Source organism: Botryllus schlosseri, chromosome 8 (assembly GCF_051294905.1).
Source record: "Botryllus schlosseri isolate E-star chromosome 8, Bs_hap1, whole genome shotgun sequence".
Taxonomy (NCBI): Eukaryota; Metazoa; Chordata; class Ascidiacea; order Stolidobranchia; family Styelidae; genus Botryllus; species Botryllus schlosseri.
This window is the reverse complement of record NC_137243.1, coordinates 6,099,114-6,110,450: the sequence shown is the minus strand read 5'-3', so window position 1 is coordinate 6,110,450 and position 11,337 is coordinate 6,099,114.

Below are 11,337 nucleotides of genomic sequence, written 5' to 3'. Positions count from 1 at the left end.
GTTGAAATTTTATGCCAATACTGGGAATATCCGGGAAGGCAAACACAGCAATGGCAGCATATCCAACTGTCGGCTCGGCGTGATGTATATTGCTTGCTTCTAGGTTGTAGAATAGCTACTAACTAATATGTATCACTAACCACTCGGGAATACTCACTTAGAATATCAAATCACTGAATACAACTTAGCTTTCACTCAGGCAAACAGTGTGGATATGGCAACTCCAGAAAAGTTTTAGTGCGGAGCTACGTAGTTCTTAGACGATAGGCTATCCCAGGTGACGTTGTCTATAATCGCTTATATATATACTAATCAAGCATAATATAAACAATAGATTGATGTCTTTGTTGTCAAAAGATCATTAGTTTCTCCCTTTAACGAGTCGATGAACATAAATACATTGTTTCACAATTAGTCAAGTAATTGGAAAGCCCGTTGCGAAATGAGGATGTCCACGCGACTTTACGAAATCGGGGTCATGCACATAACAGATAATTGTAAGCTCGAAACAAAACAGATCGCTGTAACGGCAACTGGCGCACGTGCGCTAGCGCCATGTTTAAGCACGAACCTGTCACTCACACGAGATATCAATCACAGAAGCAGTCTCAATTTCCACTTTACAAAACAATACCTAGAACAGGTATACCCGAGATATGTTTGTATTTCCCCGAATGCCTGATGTAGTTCATTCTCTTTAAGTTGGTAAATCCCGTTCATGGAAATAGTTCAACTCAACTGAATCTTCTCCCAATGCTGATCTACATGGTTTACCGGTAGACTGAAGGAACCGCAATAGCAAATCTATACTTTGGCCGTAAGTGTAAGTGGAAGTAGTCTTAAAACGTAATCGCTTGAGTAAGTATAGTTCAAGTATAGGAAAATCGACTTGAGTACTCCGAAGCAGTAGAAGGACTTCCTCAATGATCACCCATGTACCACTTACATATCACTCTGACTCCATTGATGTACCCTTATTAGTAGCAAACAAATATCTAAATGAACCCTCTCGCAATCTCACATTATTTATGCTGCATCAGGTAATGCGGACCCTGGCGCAATCTCCGCCGTATCGTTGACAAATGTAAGCAAAATAGTTTGTTGGTTTTTCCCTCGTATAGATAACACCTCCGCATATCTTCAAAATAATTTCGTCATAAAAATACGTTGTTTGCCATATATAGTCGCCTACACATGTAAAACAATTGGACGCGTGTTGGGGCTGGCGTAACTGATACCGAATCGCTTCTTAGTCATTGAAAATGAAACTTTAAACTGCGTACACGTAAGCAATCGGAAAGGCGACAAAGGTATAGCAATTGAATAAATATATAACATAACTTAATCAACAGTCACCGAAATGTTTTCTGTAACGGAAGTACCGGATGAATCAAATTCCAACACCTAATCGATAACTATTGTCAGAATTTGTCATCACTGTAACAGGTTACCCACAACATATCCAAAGACAATATATCATCGAAGCTGAAAGGAACCATGGCGTTAACATTGTATTATCAGAAATTCTCACTAGCCCTTTCACTGCAATGCCTATCATAGAATTTGCACTCCTGTCGAAACGAATAATTTAGAAGTCTTATCCTAATCAAACTTTCGGCCTGGTGCACAAGGCCACAGTAGCCGGGCACCAATAAAAAAAACATACCAACCAACCAACATATCCAAATGGAGAAATCATACCGACGGAAGCTGTCCCTAGGTGATTATGGTGTCTCATTTATGCGCAAACAGTATATTTTATTTCATACTGTTATGTACTAATATATACATGGACCAACAGCAATAATTTGAATCCATCATCGGTTATCATGACTCCATTTTGTTAATCTGGACCCAAATATACTCTACACATGATTTGGATAAGATATCTACATTTTAATAATATATTCATCGTAAAATATATTAAAACCCGAAGCTTCGGGTTTTAATATATTTTACGATGAATATATTATTAAAATGTATATTAAAGTTCTGTACCCCAAAGAGTCTCTTCGATAAGATATCTGTTTACTATGTTCAATGTTCATCTGCAAGATATTTCGAAGTCTCTCGAGTTCTCTGGAGCAGAATTGGACGACTAGAAAACTTTCAGCTTTTCCAAATTATAATTATAGCTCCACACTCGTTTCCAAATTAGATTGTAATTATAATTGTAGCTTCACAGCTTTTTCAAATTAGATTAGAATTAAAATTACTGAATTCGTGAAAATTCGGATATTGAGTCAAGTTCAGTTCATAGCAAATGAGATTTCGTTCTCATAAGCATAATGTAGGATTTCAAATGTCTGAATAGCAAGCCTGGCTCCTTTCGCACTATAAAGATCTCCTGTAGCATTTTCAGGAAAGCCTGAAATTAGATTTGAATTGAAATTAAAATTAGAGCATAAAAATATTTCACAAAATACATTAGAATTAGATTACCGTCTTTTCGCTCAAATGAGACAACTACAATTTATCTAGTACCATACTATACTATACCATACCGTACCATAGTTGTACAAGTCTGCTCTGGAATTTCTGATTCTGGTTCTGGTCACGTCAAGGTATATTAGTGCCGACACATAATATAGCTGAAAATATCTTGCCCCACCAAATTAAAATGATCACCATCTTGCTACCACCCGTCCCATATAGGTTTCCAACCGGAGGATTCCACACACAATGATAGAAATTGCCAAAGAAACCTTGCCCATCTGGGTATCCTTGGCCCAATATTAAGACTTATCCCTATTCCGCTCGTGTGCAGCCTATACCTGTCACCTATGCTTAAGATCTGGTTTGCCTAGATACCTTTCGACCACGACCAACTTAATGCCAGCTGATATCACCAGACAGGTCCTCGTCGTATTGGATCATGTCGGTATCCATGGGAGCAAAAGGCGGCGATATTTGCACCAGGTTTTACGATATTTTCTTTCGGCAAACACACCTTTCCTGCAGCAGACAATAGACCGCGCGCACAAAACGATTGTTCAGAGAATTATATCAGCTGATATCTGACGGTTCCTTCGAACGTATAAGCCTCACTGCATTATTGAACACTTTAACAGTCACTCCCTTTTATACATCGTTGTGAAGGATTCGAATCGGACAATAACGATCAGGTCGTTCGCATCTTGTAATACAACACAAGAGCATGCAATGAATATATCAGTTTCGCGCGATATCTGTAACCATATATACAACCCATCTGTCTGATAATATCATCATTAATCACTGTGATTTATGGAATCTGGATTGATGATTACTATTACACTGTCGATTCCATACACAATTCAACCACAGTGATACGTTACACCTCGATTTATCACGTAACCCTTTTATGCGAGTCGATATTCACCAACATATCAGAAACCTATTGTGTCAGGAATACCAAAGCAATACGGTGACGTAGGTCACAAAAGGAATCCATTTGATATATTGTTACGGAACACGAACTCAATACAAGTTACTAATATCTATACAATGAATTTTATTGATCATCAGTTAGTACGGCATAGCAATTGTTATGGTCCAATATATATCATTTGCCCATCTTTATAGAATATATGACTTAGATATATTTCAATTGTTTTGCTAACATACAATGAACTCAAAAATGTGTAACACTCCTACTGTCGCGAAGTTTAGGGCATTTTAGAAATCAGAAATGTTAGCGACAACGCTTTTGTCACAACTCAACATTATTGTCTATTACTGTTGCTGTTTTCGGTATTCATGGTGTTTCGACCATGGTCATTTACATCAGGTCGATTTTTATTCTATAATTTCTTGTATGCCAACTTGTAGCACGGACAATTTACATCAGCCCACTTATTGCCCCAATAGTGGCGCTTTTCCGAGTGGTAAATATTCGAAACTACTTTTGTAAAAGTAATTGTCCGTAATTTGGTATAACGCCCGTATACCTCCTAGTCCAGTGCATGGTTCCCAAACTTTTTCGGCTTGTGGCATACTAGAAAAATGATAAAACGATCGCGGCACGCTTACGAGAAAGTTTCCTAAAAATCTATTCACGTGGTCATGCGATGTCTATCCTTGTTTATACGAACATATATTCGACTGAAACGAAGTTAAATTGTTGGCAAACATGCCCGCAATTGTCTCTTTCTTACAGCTTATAATTTCAATAAATTATTTAAAAAAATTCACATACCCATTTAGGTAAAATTGACAAATAATTTTGATTGCCCTTATAATGGTCCGATTTCTTGTAAATAAGTTGATTTGAAACGAATCAAAGATTTTCTTACCATACTCATCGGAAATGCCATGATTAGTTTCATGGACAAGGTCCCATGTACTTATCTCTTAGCTAGAAGTTGAATCGCTTTTAAGTCGGATATGCTCGCATGCAGTTTAGGCTAACATGGGACTCTGAAAAGTGTTCCTAAAATTAGGCAGTGAGAAAACCTTGGCCAAAAAGGATTGCCCTATGTTCAGGTAGAGTTATTTTTGGCATATGCCAAAAATACCAAAAATAGCTTATTTTTGGTATTTTCCAAATTTTATTTTTGGCAGTTTTGGCACGGCTTGAACCTCAAGTCAAATCGAACATGTTCCCAGACCCAATGTTACCTCACGAAGATCTAAATAATTTAAAAATTCGAATGTTTAAAAATATTTCATCAATGGACAAGCCTTCAACATATTGCATCTTGATGTTAAGGTATAAAATTGCAATGCACCTGGCGAACCGGGAGGAAAGTCATCGCGGGCCGGCGGTTGAGAACCGCTGCTCAAAAAAAAACACGTCCCCGGTTAATGAAACTATCTGCGATTCAATGCTTAAACCCCCAGCCGGTTGATCAACATTTTACACAATATGGCTGTAGTGCAGCGGCGCATTGGAAATGGTCCTCGTATAACTTGCAGAACTCAATGATCACTCCCATTTCGAAGGGAAACAGGGAAATGTCATGCACAAAAGATCATCCTAACCTTTTTTTCCTGCAGCGCACCTTTTCGAAAACTTCCTGTCGCCTCCCCCCATGTATGTGACGGGTATTAGTGAAAAAAGGAATAAGAGTTCGAAGTTCAATCGGTCTTTTCGGGTTGGGACTTTACTATTGGAAATACTCTGAATAGCGCCCGATAACACTAATAATTGCATGAGTTATATTCGGGATCAAATCAAGGTTGTTATAACAACCATCGGGTACGGGCTCATGCCATCTGGTTCGAGCCCGGTGTACACATCCCTAATTCGCCTCTGAGACTGGCAATACGGGGACGTTAATTGTATTGATTTTATTGGTAGAGATCTTTGCTCACATCGAATTTAGTACTACAACTGCACCCAGTTATTAACTTTAACATGAATGTATTACAAACAAAGCAAGCCTTATTATATAACCTTCTTGTGAGGTTGCGGGTCACAACTAGGGTTGCATTTAAAACAGACGGTGTTTTAAAAAACTTTGTTTAAAACACGCTTTAAACCGGAGGTCTCAAACACGCGGCCCGCCAGAGCATTTTGTGCGGCCCGCGACGACATTTTAGATTTTTATTAATTTGACAATATATAAGTGTCACTTATATCTTTTCAGGTTATGAAGTGGAAATTCCCTCTTAAATTGATCCGAAAGCCGGAACCAAATAATCAAACTTGACTATCACATCTATTGCAAAGCTACCATGCAGTGGAAGATTCACTACTTCGCCAGATTTCCAATTAATGATGACAAAACCTGACCCTTAGACGATTCGTGACCGACATTTGTGAGTTGGACTTGGACGCGACCTTTCTTAGAATTACTCAGACTCGGGCTAACTCGATGGCAAAATGAAAATGACTCGAGTGGACTCGGAATGCCGTGAATTTGTTAGAACCATGGACGCAACAAAATAATCGCGTATCAGGGGAATAGTAATAGATCAGAATGTCAGAGCTTGGTGTTTCGCTAACTAAGCAAGTAGTTACGGCAACCATTGGCAATCTGTTAGTTTCACCTTTGGTCGCTAAACCTAAGGCCACTTACAGGTATCGAGTACCGTCGTGGTACGCTCCAACGATGTAACAACAATGGGTCGTTCGGCGTTCCGACATTTCAATCACTAGAACCCATTCATTAATATATTTATATTATATTTATATTTTTCTGCTCCTGTAATTGAAGATATTTGGCCATGAGATTAATAGCCTACTTATCGGAAGTATACCTGGATCCTGGATTGGAATTACAATGCTCAACTTAAAAATGTTTTGATATCAGATCAGTCTCTATTATCAATCTGTTAAATTCAAAATATTCATAGTAGCTGCAAAATTATAACCCGATAGCTTTTATGATGGCATCATACATTTGTCCGCCCATATGGCTTCTATATCTTATAATTAATATATATCAAGTACAACAACAACTCTATTCAAATAGTTATAAATGTGATGATTCTTTTCGTGCCAGGCCTAAATTGATACCAGAGTAAATCACATTTTGACGATGTGTGTTTACTGTCAGTCTGCTGGATCGGCTCACTTTCAATAGGACAATTCCCGCCAAATAAGGCCTACTTAGAAAGACATGGAATACCCCGATAAATGCTGCGGCCCGCGACGTCGTCAAAACTGGAAAACTGGCCCGCGAGCACATTTGAGTTTGAGACCTCTGCTTTAAACTATGTTTTGAACAAGGCCCTTCAAAAAAATGTTTTTTTTTAAGTTGTAAAATTATACCATAATTGTACTTTCCGAAAAACATGCTGTCTGAGCCTATGGACAATTACCACCCGATATAGCCGACGTATATCGATATGGGGTGGTTGGAACACTCAAAATATTTGGTTCAACATTAATGGTACAGATATTTCGTCAAAGGAGCTATATTTACGCTATATTTTCAATTGTCAATGTCAACCCATTATCACGTCACAATTGAATATCCATGACGTCATGACTTGAAAAAAAAACGGACATATAAAACAATAAAAATCAAGTTTTAAATTAGGGCCTTGTTTTAAACATGTTTGTTTTAAATTGATTTTTGTTTTATATGTAACCCTTGTTACAACACTTAACAGTATCATCCTCTGTGGTATGGTGAAGAGATATTCTGAAGATTTAAATTTGTAGCTCCTAAATACAAATACATTTAGTTAATCATTTTGACCAAAATGCTTCAAAGCATCTTCTACAAAGGGCTCTCACTCTCAAAAGTGGCAGAGTGCCTCTTTATTCGGTTTTGTCACGCTGTGGGCGACGTCATAATATACCTAGTTCGAAACATTTTGTGGAACATAACCCGAGCTAGCGGGACTTTTCTTTATCGGGAAATTGGCGATTTAAAAGTACTCGCAATTAATTTTATATAAATTAAAATAAATCACTGCATACAAGGAAACATGTTGCAAACATAGTCGGCATATATTTCGCGCGGAGCTCGACATAAAAATCGAGATTTGGCTAATTTTATCGAATGTTAATTTTCAATGAGAACTCAGGGATTTATAAAACTGTTGTTCTTCTATATAATCATTAGGGTTACGACTAGAAAAAAAAATTTCGCCTGTAGCAGTAATTGATGAGCATTTTGGTATAAATTAGAAAAATTATAATCATTTTGTTCAAATCGAAAAAAATGTCCCGCACAAACCAACTTCAATTTTCGACACTGGTCCAAATATAGAAAAAATTTACAATTCAAAGGGTGTCGGTTTAGTGAGTAAGCTTTGCTTGCTTAATCGCGGTAAGCCCGAGAAATTTCGGTAATTCATGACTGAATAGGTCAGTATGATCGGTATTGCTTATATATTGCTCTCAATTTTTATCCTCTCTCTGCACCCGTAATCTGATTTATCGGTAGAGCTGAGTAAAGTGTGCTTGAAAAGGTAGGACCCCTTAATAATAAGTGAAGATCTCCGGGTGTATACCAGTTACATACCAGTTGGCAGGAACGAAACAACAGTTCGTCAGCCCCCCCAAAAATACTTGAGTCTTGGGCTCCCATAGGGTGATAAACCGACTCCGCCCATCACGCTGTTCGCTTTTGCCACGAAATTACAATTGTACTGTTCAGGTAGCCAGCGCTAAGCGCGAAAATTTTTGATAATTCATGATATAATCGGTCAATAAGATCGGGCGATATCGCCCACGTTGGGAGCCACTGGGCTAGAGTCTTGTTCAAGAGAATCCCGCTGAATTGTAGTACACATTCAAAGAGTGTTTAACACACCGCGAATGGTTTGAACAGAAACAAGAACAAGGAACGGGAAATTAAACGGCAAAAACTGGGTTTGTAACTCTGCGTGGAAAAATGAATTTGCTTTCTCAGATATAAAGGGAAAACCGATGTGCCATATATGTCGAGAACATTTGCCGTAACGAAGCGTAGAAGCATAAAATGATACCACGATAGTTTCTTTTGGAGCTATACATATCGCCTGATTCCTAGGAAAAAAACGCTGCTAGCTAGGTGTCAAGCCCAGCAATCCATATTTCGAGACATTGTTAATATTGCCGACGACGCTAGAGTCGCATCATTCAAAATGGCTTGGAATAGCGCTAAACTCAAGAAATCTGCTAAAGAAGGTGCATTTCAAACTCTAACATACTGTGAGAATATTAGCTGTTTCGGGAACTTAATAGCAAGGAAAACAACACCTGACAAATTCCGAAGCTATACAGTTTTCTGATCCAACCGTGACCAGAAGAGTAAACGCAATGTCAGTCGATCTTTTATCGTATATTCTGAAACACGTTGCCGCGTAGACTACAAACCTAACATTGGACGAATCCACCGTCTTCACATACATTACATAGCTCAATTATCTGGGTGCATTTTTATCAGAGTGGACATATTTGTAGAGGAAATGCTCAAGGACAAACGTGGGGAGGGAACCAGAGAAAAACATCAACTTGACAAAGCTGACTTCTGTAACTATATTAGTGCAGGGCTCCAGCCATGCGAGGAAAGGAGAAGGTTTGATTGGTTTGCTTAGAAATGACCCCGAACGCCAAACTTGAGAACCCCTGCCCTATCCTATATATTCTGGATTATACTTCCGTTTTGACACGGTTTATTCTGCGTGCTATATTGATGAATTAATCTGGTAGCCATAGTAGCCCTACTTAGCCAATGTCACGTGTTTTATTTTAGTTTTGAATCTGGTGTCACGCAATAGTACCAACGAGAAATCGTTCCACAGTTGAAGTAATTCTTAGATCGTGTATCGACATTGGATTTAGCTACTGCAATGGAAAGCAATTTGAAGAATAAACACAAGAAAAAACCGTCAAACTGATCGCGTACCAATGCAGTTTGGAAATCACTGCACTGTACTAATCATTGGATATCATCCTTTGCTAGTCAATGTCGACTTTGACTATGTTCCACAAGAAGGTGAGTTGTGAAACTTACGCCATGGATATACCATTCCATGTTTCACGACTCATCCTGGTGTGGAACACCGTCACACTCGAAAATCGACCAGGCAGTAACGGTTGACATTCAATGTCTCAAGATTATCATTCAATGATTAGGGTTGCAATTTCGTTTCCGAATGCGAGTAAGTGCTGACCCATCATATACCCGCATAATAGATTGCTAACTGAAGGCTAAATCCCCCATAACACAATGCTACGGTGGATCCGTACATTTGCGCTATTGTATGTATCGCCATTGTTTCACCCGTGACCTTGTGTGTTAAAATGAACGAAGTAATGTTTATTGTGTCCTAACCTGACGACAGTCAACCTTCCCGTCAATTGTATAGGGAGTCAGTTTTCCGGTGTATTTTCTGTCGATATTATTATATCTAGTTGTCTCTATCACATCGCCTAACATTCACGGCAATAAGAGAGGATATCTGTGCGATGTGTGTCCTCGGACATATGGTACCCCTATAACACAGGTTTACCATATTTTGGAAATGCAAAAAGAGGACACTTTTTCAGAAATTTCAGACATGCAAAACTGGAGAAGAATTCTCAAAAACCGGTAAATTTTTCCCACTTCGTGATCGGTTGACTAAAAAAAAAAAAAAAGGTCTTCACTTCCGCTCAGAGCTCAAAATAACGTTTTTCTCTCCACATTGCCAGGTGGATGACTAAAAAAAAAAAAGAAAAAAGGTCTTCTTTTCGCTCAAAGCTAAAATCACCGCTTTTCCCTCCGAAATACCCGCCGGAGCTTCACTTCTGCTCTAATTTGCGGCATATCACTCGCAATTTCCTCTAAATCTGACCTAAATTTTCGAAAAAGAGGACAAAATCTCAAAAAAGAGGACAAAAGGGCGTCCTCCGAGGACACTTTCAAAAAAGTCAAAAAAGAGGACAAATCCTCTTAAAAGGACGTATGGTAAGCCTACTATATAACAGTGATCTGCGTTATTCGCGACGCATCTTGTAACTTAGGCAATAGTTTCAAACGCCTCGTTGCAATCCTACCTACATCTTTAAGCTACTTAAACAGTGTACTATACATTATGTTTTGTACTTCTATACTGCTACATTCTAGTTCTTTACAATCGGCGCTTGTCCTATCTGGCCACGCCACAGCTGCCAAACACCCTTAACCTTTTTGCTGCAAGTATAACATGCATACAGTTATGAACAATGTTCCCTCTAAGCTGCGCACGTGCGCAAATGCGCAGTGCTGAGACGGTCTCTGCGCACAGAAAATCTAAGTTGCGCACAAAAAATCCGAAATGACGACATTTTTTTAGTCGTTACGCACTGTTTTCCAAGGGTCTGCGCAGTGAGTTGGTGAGTGTGCGCAGACCCGTCCAAAATTAGAGGGAACATTGGTTATCAACATATGAAACGGCTTACGAAAAGGATGTGAGTTTTATTCGTAAGAAACTATTGCAAAGAATATTTTGCTTTCAACAACTTTTGCCACCAAATCACTGAAAATAATAATAAAAATTACATAGAAAAGCACCACGATAAAGAACGAAGATATTACTAGCATATAAAACAAAATGGTCGGACATGATCCGAGACGGAATCATGTGGTTTGCCATACTCGGCTGATGACATGATAGGTTATTGACTAGAGAGATATCAAAGTAAATGCTGAAGATTTTGAAAATCTAAATCAACAACCTTTAGACGGAAAATAACAGAATGATGCTCATTTGGTTGTTTGAAAAAGCAGTCTGTCCGACATCATGGCATTTGCATGCGTTTTACCGCCTTGTCAAATATCTGGAATTGTGTTTTCAATATATTCGAAGCGAATGTGTTCAAGGCCGATTACATCCTTCGTGGAAACGTGAGCTGCTATGTTCAATGTACATTGTACAATGTAAACTCATTATCAATAATGATAACGGATATATTTGTGATTTTCTTGCAGGGAATATTGTAGGCCTATTTAG